The 24,362-nt window shown below is 43.1% G+C and overlaps 1 protein-coding gene across 5 annotated transcripts in view; it reads right to left on the bottom strand.

The window, feature by feature from the left end:
• The window catches only part of RGS6 (regulator of G protein signaling 6), a 553,489-nt gene that overhangs the window by 388,538 nt on the left and 140,589 nt on the right, over positions 1-24,362 (bottom strand). The gene's annotated exons all lie outside the window — the stretch shown is intronic.

Below are 24,362 nucleotides of genomic sequence, written 5' to 3'. Positions count from 1 at the left end.
TCTTGGGCCCCACCCCAGTCTGCGTTTTACCAAGATCCTCAGGTGATTCATCTGCACATTAAAATGTAGATGGCACTAAGTTATATAACCATCGTAGAACTGAGCAATGCCAGGGGCTTCCGTGTTCCTGTTTTTGTTTATAATTAAGTCGACACCATGTAGTGCCACATTAATTACTGTCGGCTGCAGAGAGGTGGCCAGAGGTGGAACTGATGTCTAAACGGTGCTTTCATACCGAACAAAGGATGAATAATGTCTCAGCACACTGTGAAATGGAAGGGTTCGTCGTCATCGTAACAGAGAGAACTGTGGGAAAATGAAGGCGTCAAAGGCCACGGCGGTTTTCAGTCAGGATGTCATTTCAGTAAAAATAACATCATCTGTCATGTCAGGTTCATGCTGTTACTTTGAAATTCTGAAGTTTTTCTTGCCTTTAATTTTTAAGTCTGTTCTGTTAAAACTTCATTTTCAAATTTTCACTTTCTAGATGCATCTAGGCTATAAGCAAGTATATAATCAGTTTATACATGGCTTTATGGTTGCACATAGTTAAGTAACATTATAATAAAAATGGAACAGCACACCTACATTCACAAGACTGTTTTCCTTTAAAGGGAAATAGCTCTCATATTTAGTAAACATTGCAACGGTAAAAATAAAGGATAGGCAGCAGTTTTGACAGAAGAAAGGAAAAAGCATGAAAACACAGAATACCTGGGAATCACCAACAACACCATCTAGAGAAGACTCTGAGAGGCCAAAGAAACATCTCTCCCATCTCACATATCTTTGTTTTGGATGGCGGAGGACATCAGCCCAGAAATAGCATTTTCAGGGCCCCAGAAGTCAATGCCGTTCCTCCCACGTCATTTTAAAACACTAAACAAATGTAAGATTAAAGGACATTCAATAGCTCCTAGAGAAACATCTAGATATAATAACAACAACAACAAAAATAGCAACTACTACTAGGCATTCTTCTGAGCATTTTACTTACATTAACTCATCTATCTCTATTAATAACCTATGACAAAGTCATTCCTTTGGTAGATTATAAAAAAGGCCATACTTTTTATTCATAGATTCTGTTTCTACACTTTTGAACTGACTGGTGCTAACGACTTGCTTTCCCCAATGGAAGGTGGTAGAAGTGGTGACGTGCCATTTCTGAGTCCAGGCTTCATGTGGCCTTGCAGGCTTCCAGCACGTTCTTAACTCTGTGCCTGCTATGCAAATAAATCCAGGCCTACTCATTCAATCTAAGAAAAAAATAAATGCATGATTTGATTTTCTTTCCTTGATGGGCACAGTGCAATTATGATCTTCTGTAATTTTTTTCTTAAGGGACAAGTTGTTTGCTACTATGATAACTTTCCCTAAATTGTTGTAAATATAGAAATATATAAATTTGAGAAAGCAAGAAGGAGCTAGAAGTTAGCTGAATGACGGCTGCTGCTGGGGAAAAAGGAGATACGATGAAAAGGGATTGCTTTCTTCCTGTGCTTTCAAGAACTTGACTAAAATTGCACAAAAGGTATTTAGTTGCATAGATAAGCCAGGAAAACCATCAGTTTAAAAATCATGTCAAAGTGCTAAGGTTTTTGCTTTCCTTCCTAAGTCCTACTTAAACACAGCGCATGCCACATTTGACACTCACATATCCTCATACTGCAATCAGGAGATATATTTAAAGATGATTCCTAGAGGTCAAGGACAGCGCTGGGACAGCTGGGACGCAGCTACTCGTGGAGACACGAGTAGGACCACACAGGTGCCAAGAATGAACTATTTTCTAGGTCTTAAATAGTGGCACTATCAAATTCTAAAGATATTTTGTACATAGTGTGCCACCCTGAACAGCAAGCCAAATCTTTGGTTCTTCTTCTGAAACTTACAACAATCTTGTAGTCTGGATTTTCTAGAACATGTCCGATGTCTAGAAACTAGACTGTTCTGTTCCACTGTCAAATCTCCATTGCAATTTTGGCTGAGGGCTTCCTAGACTTTGTGACTTCATGAACAAGTAAACTTTTAGGGGGAGAAAATAGTGACTGAGGAACTGACACGAGATTGCCAACTTTCAGCCAATGCAGTTACTTTTAAAACAATAAAAAAGTTTTTAAAAGTTCACGGTATTTCTGCCCCTGACATGGCTGTATTATCTTGAGTAAATTATTTAACCTCGCTAAGCCTCCATGCATTCAATTGTAAAATGTCGAGAGTAATAAATGTCTCCTCCTCCAGCTCGAGAGTATTTATACTAACATCTGACACTCTATGTGCTCAACAAAGATATCCAGGACTATTATAAAGATTATCGCTGCCATCATTTTGAGAAAAAGTAATGGGGCCAATGACAATTAATCCTAGCCAGGGTCAAAGGCAAGAGAGCGTCCTCACAAGACCAGTGGCAGAGCTGTCTTAATACATCTGACCCAGTCTTTTACTAGGGCATCAACAGCTCCCAAGGAGAGCAACCCCAAACCTATTAAACCTTAGTCAATTGAAAGAAAGGGCCTCCAAAGAAAGAAAAAAATCAGTATTTCTCTCAGCACCCCAGATGTGATAGGACGGGATCTGGATGTGCAGGTCAAATTACCAAGTCCAAGCCCAACTCCCAACCCAGTGGGACCATCACTCTCTGTCCTTTGCCCATGTCTGCAGCCTTTTTGTGTCCATCTCCTGGGCCCTTGGTCCAAGCCGCGCACCTCACTGACTCAACTATGACATTATATTCCAGATACAACCTCCATTAACTCTGCTCACACAAACCGCTGTCCTGTGTCTGCGTCCATCATGCACTCAACCATGGCGCTATTGTTAAATGTTTGAATTTATGCCATTTTCTTAGTTAAGGAGATTACTAATCCATCATACAAGCAGGCTGAGCATCATAACCATCATTTGGAGTCCACACCCTCACATCCAACACACCACAAACAGTCAGCTGGATTTCCTGCCCATCTTTTTTTTCTCCCCTAGGCATGTTTACATAGTTTTGGTTCATGAAAAAAACTTGGTTTCAAGTGTGCCATTGTTGCTGCCCTTTTCAATTACTTGAGCGTCTTTCAAGTTACTTCACAGTCTTCAAAGATCATCATTGAATTGCTGTGTAACACTCCACCAAGGAAATGTTTTTAATTTACTTAAGCATGCCTCTCCTAAGGGACATGCCAAGCTTCCCCATTTTGGGCTATTATAAATAGAACTAAAATGAATAGCTTCCATGCATATGGATTTTTCCATATTCTGAAATATTTCCTAAAATGAGATGCCCGGAAATTACATTACTGGCTCAAAAGAAATGGGCCCTGGGATGGCTCTAGAGATATACTGTCAGATTGGTTTTGACAAAAATATGGATGTTTCTTGTGCCAAAGTACCTATTTGCATCTCAGCCATTTCCCAAGCAACTCATTCTGTCCACTCTGGCTTACACATCTCTGCACCCCCTCTTCCCTCTCTTCAACTCCCTGCTGTCTACACCACCTCCGCCTGTGGACCATCTACCCTGGGCACTGATCCTTGACAACCCTGATTGTCCACAGACACCCTGAACATCTTGCCATGGTCCAGGACTCTATGAGTCATTCCTAATGTGTTCCTTGGGGGTCCCTTTTGCTCTTCAGGGAACTTTCCATGGATGGGATATTAAAATATGCCTAGAACTCAACAGACCAATGTGTTTTAAGTGCAAACATATTTGAAGTTCACAACAGTTTGATCTGTCCACCAGATAATGTGACAATCGTATACTTCCTTAATGCTAAAATATTTTTTAAGACTAATAACGTACAAGAGGACCCATTTCATTACAGTTCTGATCTCACTAAGAATCATTTGTTCTGTGTGTATTTTGGAACATATGATTGATGAATACTGATGTGGTCTGTAATGTGAAGTTTTTCTTAAAAAGTGATTTTTTTTAACATGCCTCCACTAAACTTAGTCTTCTGAGAGAAGAAACTACCATATTTTTCCCTGTAGGATTCACACTCAAAGATCTTGATAGAGATACAAAAGGGAAAAGATACAAAAGGGAAAAAGAAAAGAAGAGGGAGGAGGAGAAGGACAAGAGAAAGAAGCAAGGGAAGTAGGAGAAGCTGCAGGAGAAGGAAGGGAAGGACAATCAAGAACTAGGGTTGTGAGCCTTTGGGAACTCTGCACTATCAGTAGGTGACTTCAGAGACAAGATTCAAGGTCATGATCAGGACTAAAGATATAACTAAATCTGCTATTCTGCACATATTTCACCATGAAATCCTCCTTTATAGTCATGCAAGAGAGAGAGAGAGAGAGAGAGAGAGGGAGGATGGCTTCTGAGAGCCAATTATACTGAATACTTTATCAGGGCCTCCCCTCACACCTCCCTACTAGGGGAACTTTCTTCCGAGCAGACTGTTGTTTAACAAGACAGCAGAGGCATCTCCATGTTCTTCTACTGATGTCATGAACTAGCCCGGCAGATAGGCAACAGAACCAGGTATCATATCTGAGAGCGCATTTAAATGTCCACAAACCAGCCATGTAAAGAAGACTCTATTACTGTCCTGGAAATAAGTCTTAATGGTGTGTGACTCCCTTCGCCCATGCCTAAGTTGAAAGCCTGGCGATGGAGGCCACCTCCTTGCTGTGTGACCCTGGTCCTTGAGCTTACAGCTTCTCGTCTGAAAAACAGGAGGTTGGCAGGAAGATCTGTGAGATGGGGATAATAACAGCCCTGATCTCATAGGCAGGGTTGCTGTGGGCTTAATGAGTTAATACATGCTCAAAACAATCACTAGTATATACTAAGTGCTCAGTAAACAGGGAAGGGTTATGGTCATTGTTATATAAGCCAACTGATGAAAAAAACATGCCATTCTGAGGGATGCACAGAGGTCCTGTATCTTTTCAAGTGTGTACACTGAGAAAGAAGTCCACATACACACTGCTCGTATATGAGGTTTCTTTGGCAGCCCCGCAAGTACCAGGGCTCTATGCATTATAGAAGTATGATAGCACAGGAAATAGGCATTTTCTAGAATAATTTACCTAAGAAGCAAGAAGGTAACACAAATAAAAGGAGAGTGTGGGGGTGTGATTTTATAGGGGACAAGGAAAGGGAAGCTCATCTTCTGTCTGAACGGCACAGTCACCAGTTAGTTCAAAGCAAATTACTGCTAATTAGGAATCGAGGCCCAATTTTACCGAATCTTCCAAATTTTCAAGATGAACTATAGAACTCTGTATTCTTTTTTTTTTTTTTTTAAAGATTTTATTTATTTATTTGAGAGAGAGAGACAGTGAGAGAGAGCATGAGCGAGGAGAAGGTCAGAGAGCGAAGCAGACTCCCCATGGAGCTGGGAGCCTGATGTGGGACTCGATCCTGGGATTCCAGGATCACGCCCTGAGCCGAAGGCAGTCGTCCAACCAACTGAGCCACCCAGGCGTCCCGAGAACTCTGTATTCTTAAGTACAGTTTCTGGATCATTAAATGTTGCGAACTATTTCAGTTGTTTCTAAAAACTCTGTGCAGGTCAATCAAAATGTATTTGTGAGACAAATCTGGCCTGAACTGTGACAGTGTGTCTTCTTTAAGCTTGGAGAAAAACCACGTCCTTCAGCCAGTGTCCCCCAGCCCCATACCATCCTAAGAATCAGTTCCCACTACGTTCCTGCCACATGGAGGTGTGAAGAACGTCAGCGCTCTGCAAATCCCCACACACTACCCTGGTGCGAGGCAGTCAACAGCAACTCCAGCAAGGGCCTGTTGTATACATGACTATTTACCCATCCTCAGGGGACAGAGAAGAAGTAGGAGCGGGAGCTTCCGTCTCAGTCAAGAGGATAGACACGTGCAGGTGAAGCGTCAGCATTACGTCCTACATAACTGTTCAGTTGTGTGATGCCCATTTGAGGCACCAGAGGGCTTTGGGACAGGACAAGGGTCCTGAACCAGACCATGAGGCTAGGGGAGCCTGCAGAGAAGACCGAGGGGTATGTTCCAGGTAAAGAGTTGAAATGAGCGGCAGCCCAGTTGTCTCAGATAAATGCTGGAGAAGTTGATATGTTCTGGTTCGTTTTTAGAGTATGTTTTGTTTTGATTTGGTCAAGGAAGCATATAAGCCACCCCAACACACTACTGCTGAGGGTCATAACAAACACTTGTGTTGGGGTCATTGACTGTAACCCCAAACATTCCTGAGCCTCTGAACATGATGTGCTGCTTGGCTGGTGGCACCAGGCCACCAGCCCATAAGAAGCCACAGTCCGGTGAGGGAGGAGGCTGTACGGAGACACGGGGGCAGGCTTGGGGGTCACGGCCATGGAGGGCTGTGTCCAGGGAGAGGAGGTGCCTTCATGCAGAAGCTGCCAGCTGGGCTGCATCTGGGGTGAGTAGGAGTCTGCCAGGCAGACGAGGGGGAGAAGGCGTGTTCCAGGTAGCAGCAGCAACACATGCCAAGGCGGAGAATGGTGAAAGCTAGTAGTTTATAGCAACAAAGACACCCGCCCTCATTTCCACCTCTTCATTCTTGGTCTGTTTCCTAATTACGGCCTTCCTGTGTCTCGGCAAGACAGGAATCTCTGAAGATCCTTAAAGATTCTTAAAACTTGCCCTAGTGTGCTGTTCATTCACGTGAAAAAGCAGCGAGGATGGAAACCCACCAAAGACCAACGTAAAGAGCATGTGTGACGGTGCCCGTGTCCTGTGCTGATGTATTGAACTGTGTCTGTGCAGTCTGGGCAAAAAGATAGGGCTGTCAATAAAATCAGCTCTGACCTTATTTATTTGGGGATAGGGTATTCTCTGCTTGGCCTTCCAATACATGAGGATAGGTTCATATATCAAGAATAGAAATTGAACAACAAAGCTCAGAGTTGGTTTTGATATGAGCTCAAGGTCATTGTATGTTTTGTGTTTTGTTTACATCTCTAAGTGTTAAAAAGAATTTTTTTTTAAAGTTAGTACTTATTTTTGCTCAGAAAGGGAAAGTTATACTGGGTATTTACCCTAATGATACAGATGTAGTGAAAAGAAGGGCCATCTGTACCCCAGTGTTCATTGCAGCAATGGCCATGGTCGCCAAACTATAGAAAGAGCCAAGATGTCCTTCAACAGATGAATAGATACAGAAGATTAGTCCATATATACAATGGAATATTACTCAGCCATCAGAAAGGGTGAATACCCAACTTTTGTATCAACATGGATGGGACTGGAGATTATGCTGAGTGAAATAAGTCAAGCAGAGAAAGTCAATTATCATATGGTTTCGTTTACTTGTGGAGCACAAGGAATAACACAGAGGACACTGGGAGAAGGAGAGGAGAAGGGATTTGGGGAAAAGTGGAGGGGGATATGAACCATGAGAGACTGTGGACTCTGAGAAACAAAACTGAGCATTTTGGAGGGGAGGAAGGTGGTGGGATGGGTGAGTTTCATGTTGGATATTAAGGAGGGCACATATTGCATGGAGCACTGGGTGTGATGCATAAAAAATGAATCGTGGAACACTGAAAAAATAAAATAAAGTTTAAATATCAAAAAAAAAAGAAAGAAAGAAAGGGAAAATTAAAAAGGTATAAAGCTAAAGAGTTCAGCTTCGGATCACCACTGTCACGTTGCAAAAGGCCATGGCAAGGATACTCTAAGGGTACTAGGGGAGTAATTTTTAGCATCCTGGCTCCATTACCCGCTGCATGGAGCAGTATTTTCACCCTTTCCTTCTCTTTCTGACTGGCTTCTGATGGCCCTCAAATCCCCAAGGGGAGAAAAGGAAGGAGACTGTAATAGCTTGCTCCAAAGATGGTCCCCAGTGGACCATGCCTCCTGCCCCACTTTGTCTGGGTTCTCCTGCATAACCAGTGGAAGGTTAATGCTGCAGTACTTCTAAGGCTAAATCAGAAGAACTTTTGTAGTGTCTGCCTTGATCTCCTGGGACTTTCAGCTTCAGAACCCAACCACCAGACCAGGAGAAGAAGTCCATGCCACATGGAGAGGACACATGCCAGCCCAGTGATGAGCCATCGTGGACATGTTCAGCTCAGTGAGTGTTTAGATGACTCCAGCCCTAGTTTCCATTTGAGAGCAAGAACATGAGACATCCCCCCCACCCCAGCAAGGACAACTGAGTTAAATGCAGCCAACCCCTGTAAGAGCAACTTAATACACAGCAAGATAGAACCAGAAGACAGATATTAACAGAAGAGGAAGGAAAATCTGAAATTAAACCAGACTTTTCTACCTGTAGCAACATGGCAAATAAGACTGAAATTTGTGGCCCAATTGAGCTTTTTAAATTTGAGTTTAGTTATTTATTATTCCTCCCCCCCTTCCCTAGTGATCACCTAAGGATAATCAAAGCATATGAGTGTGCATTTTCTGGGAAGAGATACAGAATTAACAAGCCTCATTTCATATGTCTATGTATTTTTCTTAATTGTCTTCAAAGTTTACTTTTTAGCCTAGGAAAACAAAAGCAAAATCTTCAGAAACAAAGCAAGATTAGTCTCCACCAACATCCTTCATGTATTAAAGTTAACAATCAAATACATTGATAGAGGCAGTGTATCAGCCTTTCCTATCTTTCCATTTTTAACTCTGAAATGGGCATGACATTGGAAATGTAACAGTTTTTCCATTTTCATGGTGATGGCATTTGTTTTTACATTAGATCCTTAGTAGCAAACTCTGGTGTGCCTTCTATGATAGGCTGGTGATTGGCAATTACCTGCCCCATCGGCACCCATTCCCTATGTATTCCTTGTTAGTGCCCTCCACTTTGTTTGAAACTTTACAGGTCAGCTAAATACAGAGTGTTATCCTTGAAACTGGACACCATTTAGAATTAAGAGCAAGACTGCAGGGGAGTTCTCACAAATCTTCTGCTATCCTGATAAAGGGAGAGAGCTATGGCCAACACCACTGCTTCACATCTCCCTTCTAAAGTATGGACATGATAAGGGCACCTGGGTGGTTCAGTCTGTTAAGATTTGACTCTTGATTTTGGCTCAGGTCATGATTTCAGGGTCATGTGACCAAGCCCTACATTGAGTTCCACGCTCAATGGGGAGTCTGCTAGAGATTCTGTCTTTCCCTCTCCCTCTGCCTCTTGCCCTGCTCATGCCCTCTCTCTCCCTCTCTCTAATAAATAAATAAATAAATCTTTAAAATGTGGACATGATGCCGGCAGTCACAGAAACAGCCATCTTGCAACCATGAGGCAAAAAGTGTAAGGATGAAGGCGAACATAGTAGGAAGAGCAAGGAAGAAAACACAAAAAAAATCAGGATTGCTGGTAGAACTGCCAAAGCGCTGAACAAAGCCTTAACACTGCCTATCTCTAGATTTGTCATGTGAGAAAAAAAAAAATACCCCAGTTATTAAAACCACCAGCGAGTGCTTGTATTACCTGAAACCAAATGTGTTTCTGCTTGATCGAGTTAGATTACTCATTAAAACCTGACAAGTAAGATTGAGTTCAATTATACCCGCTCAAATATAATCTTTCTTCTAGACTCTACTGTGGTCCCAACGGTCAATGAGGTACATTTTGCCCACTTCATGAACACTCATTTAGATAAATGACATTTCAGCACTGAGAACTTGTCCTTTATGAAGAGCCTGCCATGAAGAGCCAACGACTCAGACTGATGATCAAAAAAACATCAGATAAAAGAGCATTAGACTTTCAAAGGCACAATGTAATGAGTGGAGTGACTTGTGGGAGGGCTTTTCTTTTCTTTTCTTTTCTTTTTTTTTTTTGGCGTGATTGTTGTGTAATAGCAATAATATTCCTGCCTTTGGAAAATACTTGCAGAAACAACTGTTGTGGTTATCAAACATCTCAGCTTTGCTTTAGCATTTAATCACCCACAAAACCCTATTTATTGTCTCTCTACTCCTCCATGGTTATCAGAATCCCATAATTAAGGCATAATGAAAGTAAACAGTGTCACAGAAAACTAGATGTCTTCAAAAGGAGAGTAGTTAAGACAAGACAAATGTTCCTAAAGATAGCATCCGAGCCAAGGAGAATTGCTAAGGCTCTGTTTGTGTGTGTGTTGGTGGCAATTAAAAAGAACCATCATCCAAATGAAGTATTTAGGGAACAAATTGCCTCTTGATGGATAATAAATTAATCTGAGGAATTCATATTGAAATCAAATAAGCATGTCGGCACAGCAAGACCCCTACACCAACACACAAACCCCAGGAAAAGGAAGGCCGCTCATCTCTGAAAAGCTCAACTGAAGATGACTAATGGCTTATTAAGAGCTTGTCTTGTCTCCATGATTTATACCTAAGTTATTTCTGAAGTGCTTTGTTGTGCAAAAGATGGCATGCAAAAATAGATGAAAGTCCATTCATAAAGCCAGAATGTAAATCCAGTACATGTAACGGGGAGGAACCAGACTCTGTAGCACTCACACTTAGATGTGAGATTCCCGGTAGCTAAGGCAAAAAGAGAAAGCGTTTGCTTTCTGTTGCTTCCATAGATAAAAGGAAGCATAGCTATTCAATAAGAGAGAAGCTTTGTCCTGGTCGGGAATTGAGTTGGTAATTTAGGGTACAAGAAATATTAAGGTTCATCACGTCTCAATCACCTTTATCTTTCTTCAAGGCACACAATTCATTGTTCCGTAGTTTTAGAATACAGCTGTGTAGCACATACACACCTTTAGTGACTTCTTTGACGTCTGTCATCCCAAATAGACTGTAAACCCCGTGAGGAAGGAGGGATTTTTTGTCTTCTTCCAGAGCCTGGCTCTGTCTCTGACCCATTTTTGATTTTTCAATCAATATTTATTGAATAAATGAATAAACAGTTTTGTCAAAGACAAAATTTGAAACCCGGAAATCCCCTTTCCCGAACCGCCATGTACAACACTTGTACCCGTGCGTAAGGTGACACGTAAAGCCTGTCGCCTCAGCACTGTCTGCAGTGACCTCAGCAACAGTCAGAATGAGCCAGCCTAAATGTCCACCCGCAAGACAGTGGATTCATGTAATAGAATCTGATTTAAAATTTTATTTTATTTTTTTTTAAAGATTTTATTTATTTATTTGAGAGAGAGAGACAGTGAGAGAGAGCATGAGCGAGGAGAAGGTCAGAGAGCGAAGCAGACTCCCCATGGAGCTGGGAGCCTGATGTGGGACTCGATCCCGGGACTCCAGGATCACGCCCTGAGCCGAAAGCAGTCGTCCAACCAACTGAGCCACCCAGGCGTCCCATGATTTAAAATTTTAAATAAATAAACTGGAGCAATATAGATGAAAAGAGGTTATGTGTAAAATAGGCTTACAGAGAATAAAGCTTAAAGAGTAACATGCACATGGGGTGCCTGGGTGGCTCAGTGGGTTGAGGGCTCTGCCTTCAGCTCGGTTCATGATCCCAGGGTGCTGGGATCGAGCCCCGCATCGGGCTCTCTGCTGAGCAGGGAGCCTGCTTCCCCCCTCTATCTGCCTGTCTCTCTGCCTACTTGTGATCTCTGTCAAATAAATAAATAAAACCTTAAAAAAAAAAAAGAGTAACATGCACATCACTTTAAAATAGACAACAGAATACTATGTACAGTTGTTCTGCAGTAGACATGGGACAAATACACCAGATTTAAGAGGTTGGTTGGTTTCTAGAAAGAGAAGGAGAATGGGATTGAGAAGGATACACACTGGGCGTCAGTCATATCTCTGCTGTTCTGCTTCTGAGGCTGACTGGTGGTTACACAGCTCTTCCCTCCCTCTCGACCCACCCATGCATGTGTACACACATGTGCCGTGCATGTGTGTACATGTGCTCACACAGACATGCATACACGTACAGACACTTTCTTGCATGCCTGGAGTATTTTAAAATAAAAAACAAGAGCATTCTGAGAAGCTGTCCCAGACAAGAGGACTCCAAGGAGACTGGGAGCCATGCCGGCTAAGTGTGACATGGTGATCTGGGTGGGGTCCTGGGATAGGAAAAGGATGTTAGGTAAAAACTGACCAACTATGAAAAAGGTCCAGACTTCAGTTGATACTAATACATCAATATGGATTCATTAACTGTAACAAATTCCTTACCCGACTGTAAGATATTAATTAGAGGAAAAACTGGATACACCAGTATTATGAGACCTCTCTGAACTACCTTCCCCATTTTTCTGTAAATCTAAAGCTGTTTCAAAATAAGTTCATTTTTTAAAAAGTAAACACCACAAAAATATTCTTCAAGTGAACCTTTCTCATAGCAATCCTTCAAAAAAAAAGAAAAAAAAAAAACAAACAAAACAAAAAAAAACATGGGCTAGAACAAACCACTCTGCTTAGGAATGGCCTTCCCGTAGTCCCAGGGCATTGGGTTTTGATCACCAGACTTGCAGAAGAGAATGCAGAGAACAGGAGGTAATACATTCCCTGTTATTTCCCTCAAAGATGAGAAGGCTCAAGTCTGCCTTTTGTAAGAGCCGGCTGACGGTCAGACGCGTACTTGCTCCCGGGAAGCGGGTCCATCTGAGAACAGGGGCCCCAGGGAAACAGCCACCTGCCTGGCGCGGCCACTTTCCACTCTCAAGGCCTCTCCCGGCCGCATCTCTGTCCTGCTTGTGAAGGCCATTCTCATAGTCAAGTGAAGCCAAACTATTTATATCCTCTTTAGAGGAAAAAGGAGTAAAAACGATTTCATGGTGGATACGGTCATGCCATCTGGATTCTAATACATTTTAAAAGGAATTGCATTATCAAAGCCAGGTTCAGATGAGATGAAAACCACAGAAGTGTAGACCCACAAAGAAGCTTGGAGCTTAGCTCCTGGGGCCTCTTGGTTTAACGATGAGTTAAGCAAGGTCTTGGGAGTTGAAGTGAGTTGGTCAAGGGCCCCTCACTCTGCTGGGTCCCTTCAGAAGCTAAGTGCATCTAATGCTGTCCTCCTGTGAGCGAGGGAAAATGGGACCTCAACAGTGACCAGGGCTTCTCTCAGGGAGGCAATGGGCTAAGCGCCTCCGCTTGCAGTAGAGAACAGGCTAGGGGAAGACCAGTACAACAGGGGAGAGAGGCCCAGAGGCTCTGAGTGAGAGCAGGCAGGGAGAACAGGACGGGGGCCTGAGAGACAGTAAGGGCAGGTGGAGATGGCCTGTGGGGAGCGGCCGTGCAAAGTTCTCTTCTTGTGCAGAGAGGCTGGAGAGCCCGTTCATACTGCTCGTGATGCTTCTGCCCTATTACATTTAAACTCGTAGGTCACTCCTCTCCCGGGAACCCAGTGAAGGACACCACACTCACAAATGCTCATTTAGAGAGGTCTGCTACGTGGAAATCACTGAAGCAGGACTTCATGATGAGGAGGAAGTAAGGCCCCTGGAAATGAGAGATACTGGGAAGGATGGAGGACTCTCATGGAGTGTGGCAGCAGAGGTGTGAGTCAATCCTACATAGATTTCAAGGGCAGGGACTTCAGCAAGGCCAAGCTGGGTCTGCCCAATGCTCCATTCCAAGTACACCAGCCTGGAAGTCTCCAAAAAGAGAACTTCATGGAAACTGCCCTACCTTCCCGCTAACCTTCTCCAGGCAAGTTTTCACTGGTCCGTGTGTAGATTTGATTATTGAAAGGAGAGCTGCCTATAAAAATCGTTTAACTTTGCCAACAAGGGAACTATGGAGGCACCATAAATCTAAAGGGATTCAGGTTTTATGTCTAGCCACTACTGACAGCATTTTTTAAAGATTTTATTTATTTGAGAGAGAGAGCCCAAGCAGGGGAGATGGGGAGGCGGGTAGATGGAGAGGAAAAAACGGGCTCCCTGCTGAGCAGGGACTCCTCCACTCCCCCCACCCAAGCAGGGCTCGATCCCAGGATCATGGCTTGAGCCAAAGACAAACGCTTAACAGACTGAGCCACTCTGGTGCCCTATTACTGAAGGCTTTTAAAGAATTCTTATTGTGTGGTGGTAATGTAAGCAAAGGAGGACTCAAGACAGAACCAAGAGCAGTTGGAGGAAAAAAAGGCTGTAAAGGAGACTAAGTGAAACTTCCAGGTCTTTAAGGCGAGAATCACGAGACATTAGCATCAGATTCACTGAGGAAAGGAGGTTGGTCCTAGAAGAGAATTCTTAACCATTTTGAATATCTATTAGACTTTTCCAGTACAATGACATTGACGACCTTGCCAAAGCAGTGTTCCCTGGCCAAATATAGTTGCACAAGTTGTTGACTGAACAAGAATATCAGCCTGCCTTGTGCTCATCCCCTCATGGAAAGGGATGCATTCTTCCCTAATTGGGGGCACAGATACCTCATGTGCTTGTAAAATAACTGGTATTTCAGCAGAGTGGAGGCGGCAAAGCCCTAGCATAATGAGTTGAAGACTGAACAGAATAAGAGAAAGAGGGTACATTCTAGGGTCAAAGCTCAGTCCTCCTCTTGGGCAGCTTCAGCCCGACAGAAAGAAGGATTGTCACTAGGCAGGAAAGAGATGGATTCAAGGAGAGGCGTTAGAAGAACAAAGGGAAAGAGTAGAAGGGAAAAAGGAACTATGGTGGAATATGGGTTCTGGCTTCAATTGCTAATGAAGCTTAGCTATTTATTCTGTTAATTCTTGTAGAGCTCCACAGAGCTTTCACAGGGGTGTTTTTACATAGCATTGGCCTCTTAAATCACCTTGGGAGATAGGTAATGCAGGCTTCTTATTTCCCTTCCACACATGAGAAAGCCGATATCCCAGATGTTCCATTTTAAGTGACGAAGCCAGGGAGTGAATGCTGTAATGGACCAAGGAGGGGTCTTGCCTGCAAATTCGGGTGCTGGCCCCAGCACAGTCACACAGGGGCAAGTTAACATCAAACCACAGAGCCTCTGTTTGCACAACTGTTAAATGGAACATGTGAGATCTGTCTCACACAGACATGGGAATGGACTGAGATGCACAAACACCACCAAGAGAGCTTAATAGGTGAACTCTCTTTCCATCTCTTCTCCACCTGGAACTCATTTTCAGATGATCTGGCTCCAGGTCAATATTTAGAAACAAGAACACTGTTACAGGCATTACTCAGTCACTTATTTCTAAATCTATGCCCGGTCTGGTTTAATGGGAATCCAAGAGTTATGGTGTAGAAATTAAATTTCTTAAAGTATTTTTGCTGTTAATAACATTTGATGTGTTCCCTTTACCTAACACCTTACAGCATGCCTCCCAAAAGTACCAGTTAGCTCTAAGGCTATTTCCATTCTCCCTTCCATCAGTCCCTCTAGGGATTCAGAGCTCAGCTGTGTGAGGGGAGATGGAAGGACAGTCCCATGCGTACCCGAGGGAGTTCCCATCACACTGAACTGTGAGTTGGTTAAAAAAAAAAAAAAAAAAAAAAAGTGGTTCCTGACCTGACCAGGGAGGAGGCTAGGAGAAAAGATGAGAACCACCCTCTTCACGGCTGCCGTATGCCATGGAGTATTCCTTAAAGGAATGAAGATGCATTAACATAAAAAAAAAAACAAAAAACTTGAAATGATTTGGTTCTAGTAAATATTTTTTTCCCACTAGAACATTTCTATCAAAAGATTAGGAAGGGGCACCTGGGTGGGTGACTCAGTGGGTTAAAGCCTCTGCCTTCAGCTCAGGTCTTAATCCTGGGGTTCTGAGATTGAGCCCCGCATCGGGGTCTCTGCTCAGCAGGGACCCTGCTTCCTCCGCTCTCTCTGCCTGCTTCTCTGCCTACTTGTGATCTCTGCCTGTCAAATAAATAAATGAAATCTTAAAAAAAAAAAAAAAAAAGATTAGGAAACAAGGCAGGGAAGTTGCTTTTCAAATCCAGTAGTGATTCCTCTTCTTAGAAAACCAAATTGGATAGAGCAGATAATCTTCATATCCCTAACAGGAAAGACACAGCGTAGACTCATTAACCCAGTTTTAATCATCAGGAAACTAATGCACGATGTGTAGACTATAAACTCAGGTCATGTGATCCTGGCCTAATTCTTTTGGCAATATTTAAATGTCTGTCGGCGGTCACAGCATTATTTAGTGTTGTTCCAGCTGTGTGAACTTATTTTCCATCATTTGTAATATTATTCCAGAGAAACAGGAAGGCTTCCCTCAAGCTCACATTGGGAGCAATCTGATTTGGTTCCCTATGTGGTAGACACACAGGGCAGTGGGGAAGTCTCCATTTTCAGTCCCGCTTTCATTTCCTGAATGCTTTCCATGCCCCAGGTTGTGCTCGAGGCTACAGGAAGCTGTCAAAATTCCAGTTCTCCTTGTGGAAATTAATTCTCCCTGGGGCACACAGGAGCAGAATGAGATCAGAGAGCCATGAATGAAAGGAAGAGAACCTAAAGTCACAAAGAGATAGTATCCTTCTGAGTGGGGCTGGGGCTGCTTCAAGCAGGGTGGCCGGGGAAGGGCCACTTAGAAATGATGAGAATCTCAGAGTTGCGCAAAGATCTAGAGCAGGAACATTTCAGCAGAGGGAACGGCACGTGCGAAGGCCCTGAGCAGAGAGTGAGCTCAGGGCAACTGCAGAACGAAAGGGAGAGCAGGGTGTCGAGAACACAGAACAAGGGGAAAGTGGTAGCAGATGAGGTGAGGGACACAGGCAGTCACTCGCTGACTGCAGTGAGTACAAAGGCATGAGATGAAAACACAGATGTTATTCTAAGGAAAATGTGAAGCCGCTGGAGAGGTTTTTTTTTTTTTTTAAGCAAGAAAATGACCTGGTCTAACCTAAGTCTTCAACAGCTCACTCAGGAGGAGGACAGAATGGGCTAGGACGGCACAGGGAGGCAGGGTGGGAGCGGTGGGGAGGGGGGCAGTGCCTGAAGGGAGCAGAGACGCAGAGACCCACCGGTTGTCCAGACAAAAGACAATGGTGACAGTGTCAGTAAATGTACATGAAATTATTTTAATGAATCCTTTCAAATGAAATTCCACTTGCTTCACCAAAGAGAGCAGAAGGCTTAATGGGCATGTGGGGTTGGGTAAGGAAATGTGGGGCTGACATCTGTCAGCCTCTGGAGCAGGCCAAGGAGCCCGTCACCCAGTAACACGCTTCTGTGATAACGGGCAGCAGGAATGCGTCACAGCTGGAGGCTGCCTCCCTAATTCAGGTGACTGGCACCCACACTGTGAACACATTGTGTCCCAGAGATCACCAATGAGCAGGGAAGGCCACAGATCAAAACCCCGTCACCAGCACCTGGCAACACAGAGGCATGGGGCAAGCGCCTTTATTTTTAAAAACAAGGTTTTATCTTCAATGCACAGAAAGAGATTTTTAAAAATATTTATTTATTTATTTATTTATTTGACAGAAATTGAGAACACAAGCAGGGGGAGCTACAAGCAGAGGGAGAGGGGGAAGTGGAAGGAGAAGCTGAGAAGCTGGTTCTCTGCTAGGCAGGGAGCCCGATGCGGGGCTCAATCCCAGGATCCCGAGATTGTGAACTGAGCCAAAGGCAGATGCTTAACTGAATGAGCCACCCAGGTGCCCAAGAAAGAGATGTTTCAAAAAGTCTCTGGAGTTCTCTTTGCTTAGTCCCCAGCACACACTCTTGCTTGCCGGTCTTTACCTCATGGATTGCACATTCCCACCTGGCCGCCTGGTTCTAAGATTTCTCTAACCTTTTTTTTTTTTTTCTTTTTTTTTTTTCCCCAATTTATTTATTTTCAGAAAAACAGTATTCATTATTTTTTCACCACACCCAGTGCTCCATGCAAGCTGTGCCCTCTATAATACCCACCACCTGGTACCCCAACCTCCCACCCCCCCCGCCACTTCAAACCCCTCAGACTGTTTTTCAGTGTCCATAGTCTCTCATGATTCACCTCCCCTTCCAATTTACCCAAATTCCCTACTACTCTCTAACGCCCCTTGTCCTCCATGCTATTGGTTATGCTCCACAAATGAGTGAAACCATATGATAATTGACTCTCTCTGCTTGACTTATTTCACTCAGCATAATCTCTTCCAGTCCCGTCCATGTTGCTACAAAAGTTGGGTATTCGTCCTTTCTGATGGAGGCATAATACTCCATAGTGTATATGGACCACATCTTCCTTATCCATTCATCCGTTGAAGGGCATCTTGGTTCTTTCCATAGTTTGGCGACTGTGGCCATTGCTGCTATAAACATTGGGGTACAGATGGCCCTTCTTTTCACGACATCTGTATCTTTGGGGTAAATACCCAGGAGTACAATTGCAGGGTCGTAGGGAAGCTCTATTTTTAATTTCTTGAGGAATCTCCACACTGTTCTCCAAAGAGGCTGCACCAACTTGCATTCCCACCAACAGTGGAAGAGGGTTCCCCTTTCTCCATATCCTCTCCAACACATGTTGTTTCCTGTTTTGTTAATTTTGGCCATTCTAACTGGTGTAAGGTGATATCTCAATGTGGTTTTAATTTGAATCTCCCTGAGGGCTAATGATGATGAGCATTTTTTCATGTGTCTGATAGCCATTTGTATTTCTTGATTGGAGAAGTGTCTGTTCATATCTTCTGCCCATTTTTTGATGTGTTTGTCTGTTTCGTGTGGGTTGAGTTTGAGGAGTTCATTATAGATCCTGGATATCAACCTTTTGTCTGTACTGTCATTTGCAAAATCTTCTCCCATTCCGTGGGTTGCCTCTTTGTTTTTTTGACTGTTTCCTTTGCTGTGCAGAAGCTTTTGATTTTGATGAAGTCCCAGAAGTTTATTTTCGCTTTTGTTTCCTTTGCCTTTGGAGACGTATCTTGAAAGAAGTTGCTGTGGCTGAGATTTCTCTAACCTTTATTTCTGCCACTAGTAGCTAGAGGCCTGTTGGCTCAGACAAAGACTCTCTCCCCACTAAACCTTAGTCAGATTCCTCGGAGTCCTCTTTCAGTAGCTAGAGGCCTGTTGGCTCGGACAAAGACTCTCTCCCCACTAAACCTTAGTCAGATTCCTCGGAGTCCTCTTTCAGACCTGGCCTTGCCCTTGGCCTCTGTCCTTGGCCTGCTTATTCCAATCTTAGCAAGAATCTCGCTGAGACCATTTAGGGAAAAGCCCCAGCCTGGCATCTGATCACCCCTGATATCTGACCCAATTCTTCATCTCCCACCTTCAAGATCCTGCCAGCCTGCCTTCAGCAAGCACCCTCCTTACCTCCTGATGTTTCCCCTTACTCATTTTGTGTCCACTGACCCTCACGCTGCTCTTTGGCTCTAAGTCCCCACATGGCCTTGCCGTGTTCAGAGCTGGGCCTGGTCTCTCTCCCCTATAGCAGAATGACCCTGTAGCAGCCTCGTGAATGAAGTTCTCCTTACCATCTTTAACAAGTGACTCAGTAATCCTTTCTTTAACAGCTCCCTAGGACTAGAGTCATAAATATAAATACGGAAGAGAAGAAGCTTTAAAAATCCGAAATCTCAAAGGGATGAGCTCGTCCACGTGACTTGCTTGGAAAGATCTTTCATGATCAGAACTGGTTGTTTATAATCAGGAGAAAGGATTCCCCTTGGCCCACATGGAGCCTTCGAAAAAAGTTAGTTTTAATAACTTAATGAAGAGCCATGAACCTACAATTTTATCCAAAACCTAGAACAAACCAAGAGTTACTCCTGCATTCCCCCAACCCCTGCTGTACCCACTTTCCTGACCTGTGCGTTTCTGTTCTTCTTTAAAAAGGGGAGGAGGGTTATTATTGAAGTTCTCTTACTTCAGAATTTTTGGAAAAGTTATCGCACACATCGTGTTCTTCTGGAACGTCCTTTTCCACCCAGTCATAACTAAGATTTACCTGTGTGGGGTGTACTTATACTTGATTTGAGTTTTACTACATAATATTCTGTTGAGTTCCATTTTTTTAAAAATGCATTTCATCTGAACTGTTGAAGGAGACAAACATACAGTAAAATATTCTAAGTCTTCCTAATTCAGTATTTTATAAGCACGGTCGTAAGAGCCTTGGTATTTCCCAGTCAGGACCACTGTTTGGGGGGCCTTGCTCATCAGCTGCAAATTTCCAGGCACTACTGAGCTGACTGATTAGAAGCTGAATCAAGAGGAAAACTTTTATTTTTAACTTCCAGTTCTAAACTTATATTTATTGTTGCATGCTTTTAGGGAGCAGTTTTTTAAGAGTTTATTCTGTCATTTAACTGCAGAGGAACAGGTCGACTTAATATACATCAGAGCATGCCTGAAACAAGCCCCAAAACTCTTCTGGTCAGCGTTCACGTATGGATTTTTTTGAAAGGAAGAAGAATTAAATGTGTTAATCCTGATAAAGTGCAGTAGGGTGAAGATAGAAGTTGTAGGAGAACAGAAGAAAGGGAGAAGCCCTTAAGAGAAAGCAGAATAGGGGCGCCTGTGTGGCTCAGAGGGCTCAGGTCATGATCTCAAGGTCTTGGGATCGAGGCCCACATCGGGCTCTCTGCTCAGCATAGAGCCTGCTTTCCTCTCTCTCTGCCTGACTCTGCCTACTTGTGATCTGTGTCTCTCTGTCAAATAAATAAATAAGATCTTTAAAAAAAAAAAAAAGAGCAAGCAGAATATTGCTGGGAACATTGTCAGAGATGCTAAGGGGACATATCCAGCCTCAAGTAAAGTGTCCGTCCAGCTTCCTTTGGAGGTGAGGAGTTAGGCATGAATGCAAAGAGAACACCAACAACTAGCTTGTCATCAATTAGAAATAAGAAACCCGAGGGAGGAGTCAAGATGGCGGAGAAGTAGCAGGCTGAGACTGCTTCAGCTAGCAGGAGATCAGCTAGAGAGCTTATCTAAAGATTGCAAACACCTGCAAATCCATCGGCAGATCGAAGAGAAGAAGAACAGCAATTCTAGAAACCGAAAAACAACCACTTTCTGAAAGGTAGGACTGGCGGAGAAGTGAATCCAAAGCGACAGGAAGATAGACCCCGGGGGGAGGGGCCGGCTCCCGGCAACGGCGGAGCAACGGAGCACAAAATCAGGACTTTTAAAAGTCTGTTCCGCTGAGGGACATCGCTCCGGAGGCTAAACCGGGGCGAAGCCCACGCGGGGTCGGCGTGGCCACAGGTCCCGCAAGGTCACAGAAGGATCGGGGGTGTCTGAGTGTCGCAGAGCTTGCGGGTATTGGAACTGGAAAGCCGGCTGCAGAGACAGAGCCGACACTCAGCTCGCAGCTCGGGGTTACCTTGAACCGGTCCCAGGCTCGGTGAGCTCGGAGCGCGGCCGGAGGTTAGGCAGACGCGAGTTACTGGGTGCTGTTCTCTGAGGGCGCACTGGGGAGCGGGGCCCGGGGCTCTCGGCTCCTACGGGCCGGAGACCAGGAGGCCGCCATTTTCAATCCTGTCCTTCAGAACTCTACGGAAAGCGCTCAGGGAACAAAAGCTCCTGAAAGCAAAGCGGAGCGGATCACTCAGCCCGGCCCCTGGTAAGGGCGGTGTAATTCCGCCTGGGGCAAAGACACTTGAGAATCACTACACCAGGCCCCTCCCCCAGAAGATCAGCAAGAAATCCAGCCAAGACCAAGTTCACCTACCAAGGAGTGCAGTTTCAATACCAAGGAGAGCAGCAGAATTCCAAAGGAGGAGAAAGCAAAGCACGGAACTCATGGCTTTCTCCCTGTGATTTTTTAGTCTTGCAGTTAATTTAATTTTTTTCTTTTTCATTTTTTTTCTCTTCTTCTGCTAAATTTTTTTTAACTTTTACCCTTTTCTTTTTTAACGTTTTTTAACTAGTTTATCTAATATATATATATTTTCTTTTTTATAGTTTTCTTTATTCATTTTCTTTTTTTAATTCTTTTCTTTTCTTTTTTTTTTCTTTCTTTCTTTTTGAACCTCTTTTTATCTCCTTTCTCCCCCCTCACGATTTGGGATCTCTTCTGATTTGGTTAAAGCATATTTTTCTGGGGTTGTTGCCACCCTTTTAGTATTTTACTTGCTCCTTCTTATAGTCTTAGCTGGACAAAATGACAAGGCGGAAAAATTCACAACAAAAAAAAGAACAAGAGGCAGTACCGAAGGCTAGGGACCTAATCAATACAGACATTGGTAATATGTCAGATCTAGAGTTCAGAATGACAATTCTCAAGGTTCTAGCCGGGCTCGAAAAAGGCATGGAAGATATTAGAGAAACCTTCTCTGGAGATATAAAAGCCCTTTCTGGAGAAATAAAAGAACTAAAATCTAACCAAGTTGAAATCAAAAAAGCTATTAATGAGGTGCAATAAAAAAATGGAGGCTCTCACTGCTAGGATAAATGAGGCAGAAGAAAGAATTAGCAATATAGAAGACCAAATGACAGAGAATAAAGAAGCTGAACAAAAGAGGGACAAACAGCTACTGGACCACGAGGGGAGAATTCGAGAGATAAGTGACACCATAAGACGAAACAACATTAGAATAATTGGGATTCCAGAAGAAGAAGAAAGAGAGAGGGGAGCAGAAGGTATACTGGATAGAATTATTGGGGAGAATTTCCCCAATATGGCAAAGGGAACGGGCATCAAAATTCAGGAGGTTCAGAGAACGCCCCTCAAAATCAATAAGAATAGGCCCTCACCCCGTCACCTAATAGTAAAATTTACAAGCCTTAGTGACAAAGAGAAAATCCTGAAAGCAGCCCGGGAAAAGAAGTCTGTAACATACAATGGTAAAAATATTAGATTGGCAGCTGACTTATCCACAGAGACCTGGCAGGCCAGAAAGAGCTGGCATGATATATTCAGAGCACTAAACGAGAAAAACATGCAGCCAAGAATACTATATCCAGCTAGGCTATCATTGAAAATAGAAGGAGAGATTAAAAGCTTCCAGGACAAAAAAAACTGAAAGAATTTGCAAACACCAAACCAGCTCTACAGGAAATATTGAAAGGGATCCTCTAAGCAAAGAGAGAGCCTACAAGTGGTAGATCAGAAAGGAACAGAGACAATATACAGTAACAGTCACCTTACAGGCAATACAATGGCACTAAATTCATATCTCTCAATAGTTACCCTGAATGTTAATGGGCTAAATGCCCCAATCAAAAGACACAGGTTATCAGAATGGATAAAAAAACAAAACCCATCTATATGTTGCCTCCAAGAAACTCATTTTAAGCCTGAAGACCCCTCCAGATTTAAAGTGAGGGGGTGGAAAAGAATTTACCATGCTAATGGACATCAGAAGAAAGCAGGATTGGTAATCCTTATATCAGATCAATTAGATTTTAAGCCAAAGACTATAATAAGAGATGAGGAAGGACACTATATCATACTCAAAGGGTGTGTCCAACAAGAAGATCTAACAATTTTAAATATATATGCCCCCAACGTGGGAGCAGCCAACTATATAAACCAATTAATAACAAAATCAAAGAAACACATCAAAAATAATACAATAATCGTAGGGGACTTTAACACTCCCCTCACCGAAATGGACAGATCATCCAAGCAAAAGATCAACAAGGAAGTAAAGCCCTTAAACGACACACTGGACCAGATGGGCATCACAGATATATTCAGAACATTTCATCCCAAAGCAACAGAATACACATTCTTCTCTAGTGCACATGGAACATTCTCCAGAATAGATCACATCCTCGGTCCTAAATCAGGACTCAACCGGTATCAAAAGATTGGGATAATTCCCTGCATATTTTCAGACCACAATGCTCTGAAACTAGAACTCAACCACAAGAGGAAGTTTGGAAAGAACCCAAATACATGGAGACTAAACAGTATCCTTCTAAAGAATGAATGGGTCAACCGTGAAATTAAAGAATTGAAAAAAATCATGGAAACAAATGATAATGAAAACACAACGGTTCAAAATCTGTGGGACACAACAAAGGCAGTCCTGAGAGGAAAATATATAGCGGTACAAGCCTTTCTCAAGAAACAAGAAAGGTCTCAGGTACACAACCTAACCCTACACCTAAAGGAGCTGGAGAAAGAACAAGAAAGAAACCCTAAGCCCAGCAGGAGAAGAGAAATTATAAAGATCAGAGCAGAAATCAATGAAATAGAAACCAAAAAAACAATAGAACAAATCAACGAAACTAGGAGCTGGTTCTTTGAAAGAATTAATAAAATTGATAAACCCCTGGCCAGACTTATCAAAAACAAAAAAGAAAGGACCCAAATAAATAAAATCGTGAATGAAAGAGGAGAGATCACAACTAACACCAAAGAAATACAAACTATTATAAGAACATACTATGAGCAACTCTACGCCAACAAATTTGACAATCTGGAAGAAATGGAGGCATTCCTAGAAACATATAAACTACCACAACTGAACCAAGAAGAAATAGAAAGCCTGAACAGACCCATAACCAGTAAGGAGATTGAAACAGTCATTAAAAATCTCCAAACAAACAAAAACCCAGGGCCAGACGGCTTCCCGGGGGAATTCTACCAAACATTTAAAGAAGAATTAATTCCTATTCTCCTGAAACTGTTCCAAAAAATAGAAAT

This window comes from Neovison vison, chromosome 13 (assembly GCF_020171115.1).
Source record: "Neovison vison isolate M4711 chromosome 13, ASM_NN_V1, whole genome shotgun sequence".
Classification (NCBI taxonomy): Eukaryota; Metazoa; Chordata; class Mammalia; order Carnivora; family Mustelidae; genus Neogale; species Neogale vison.
This window is presented reverse-complemented; position numbering and strand designations above follow the sequence as displayed.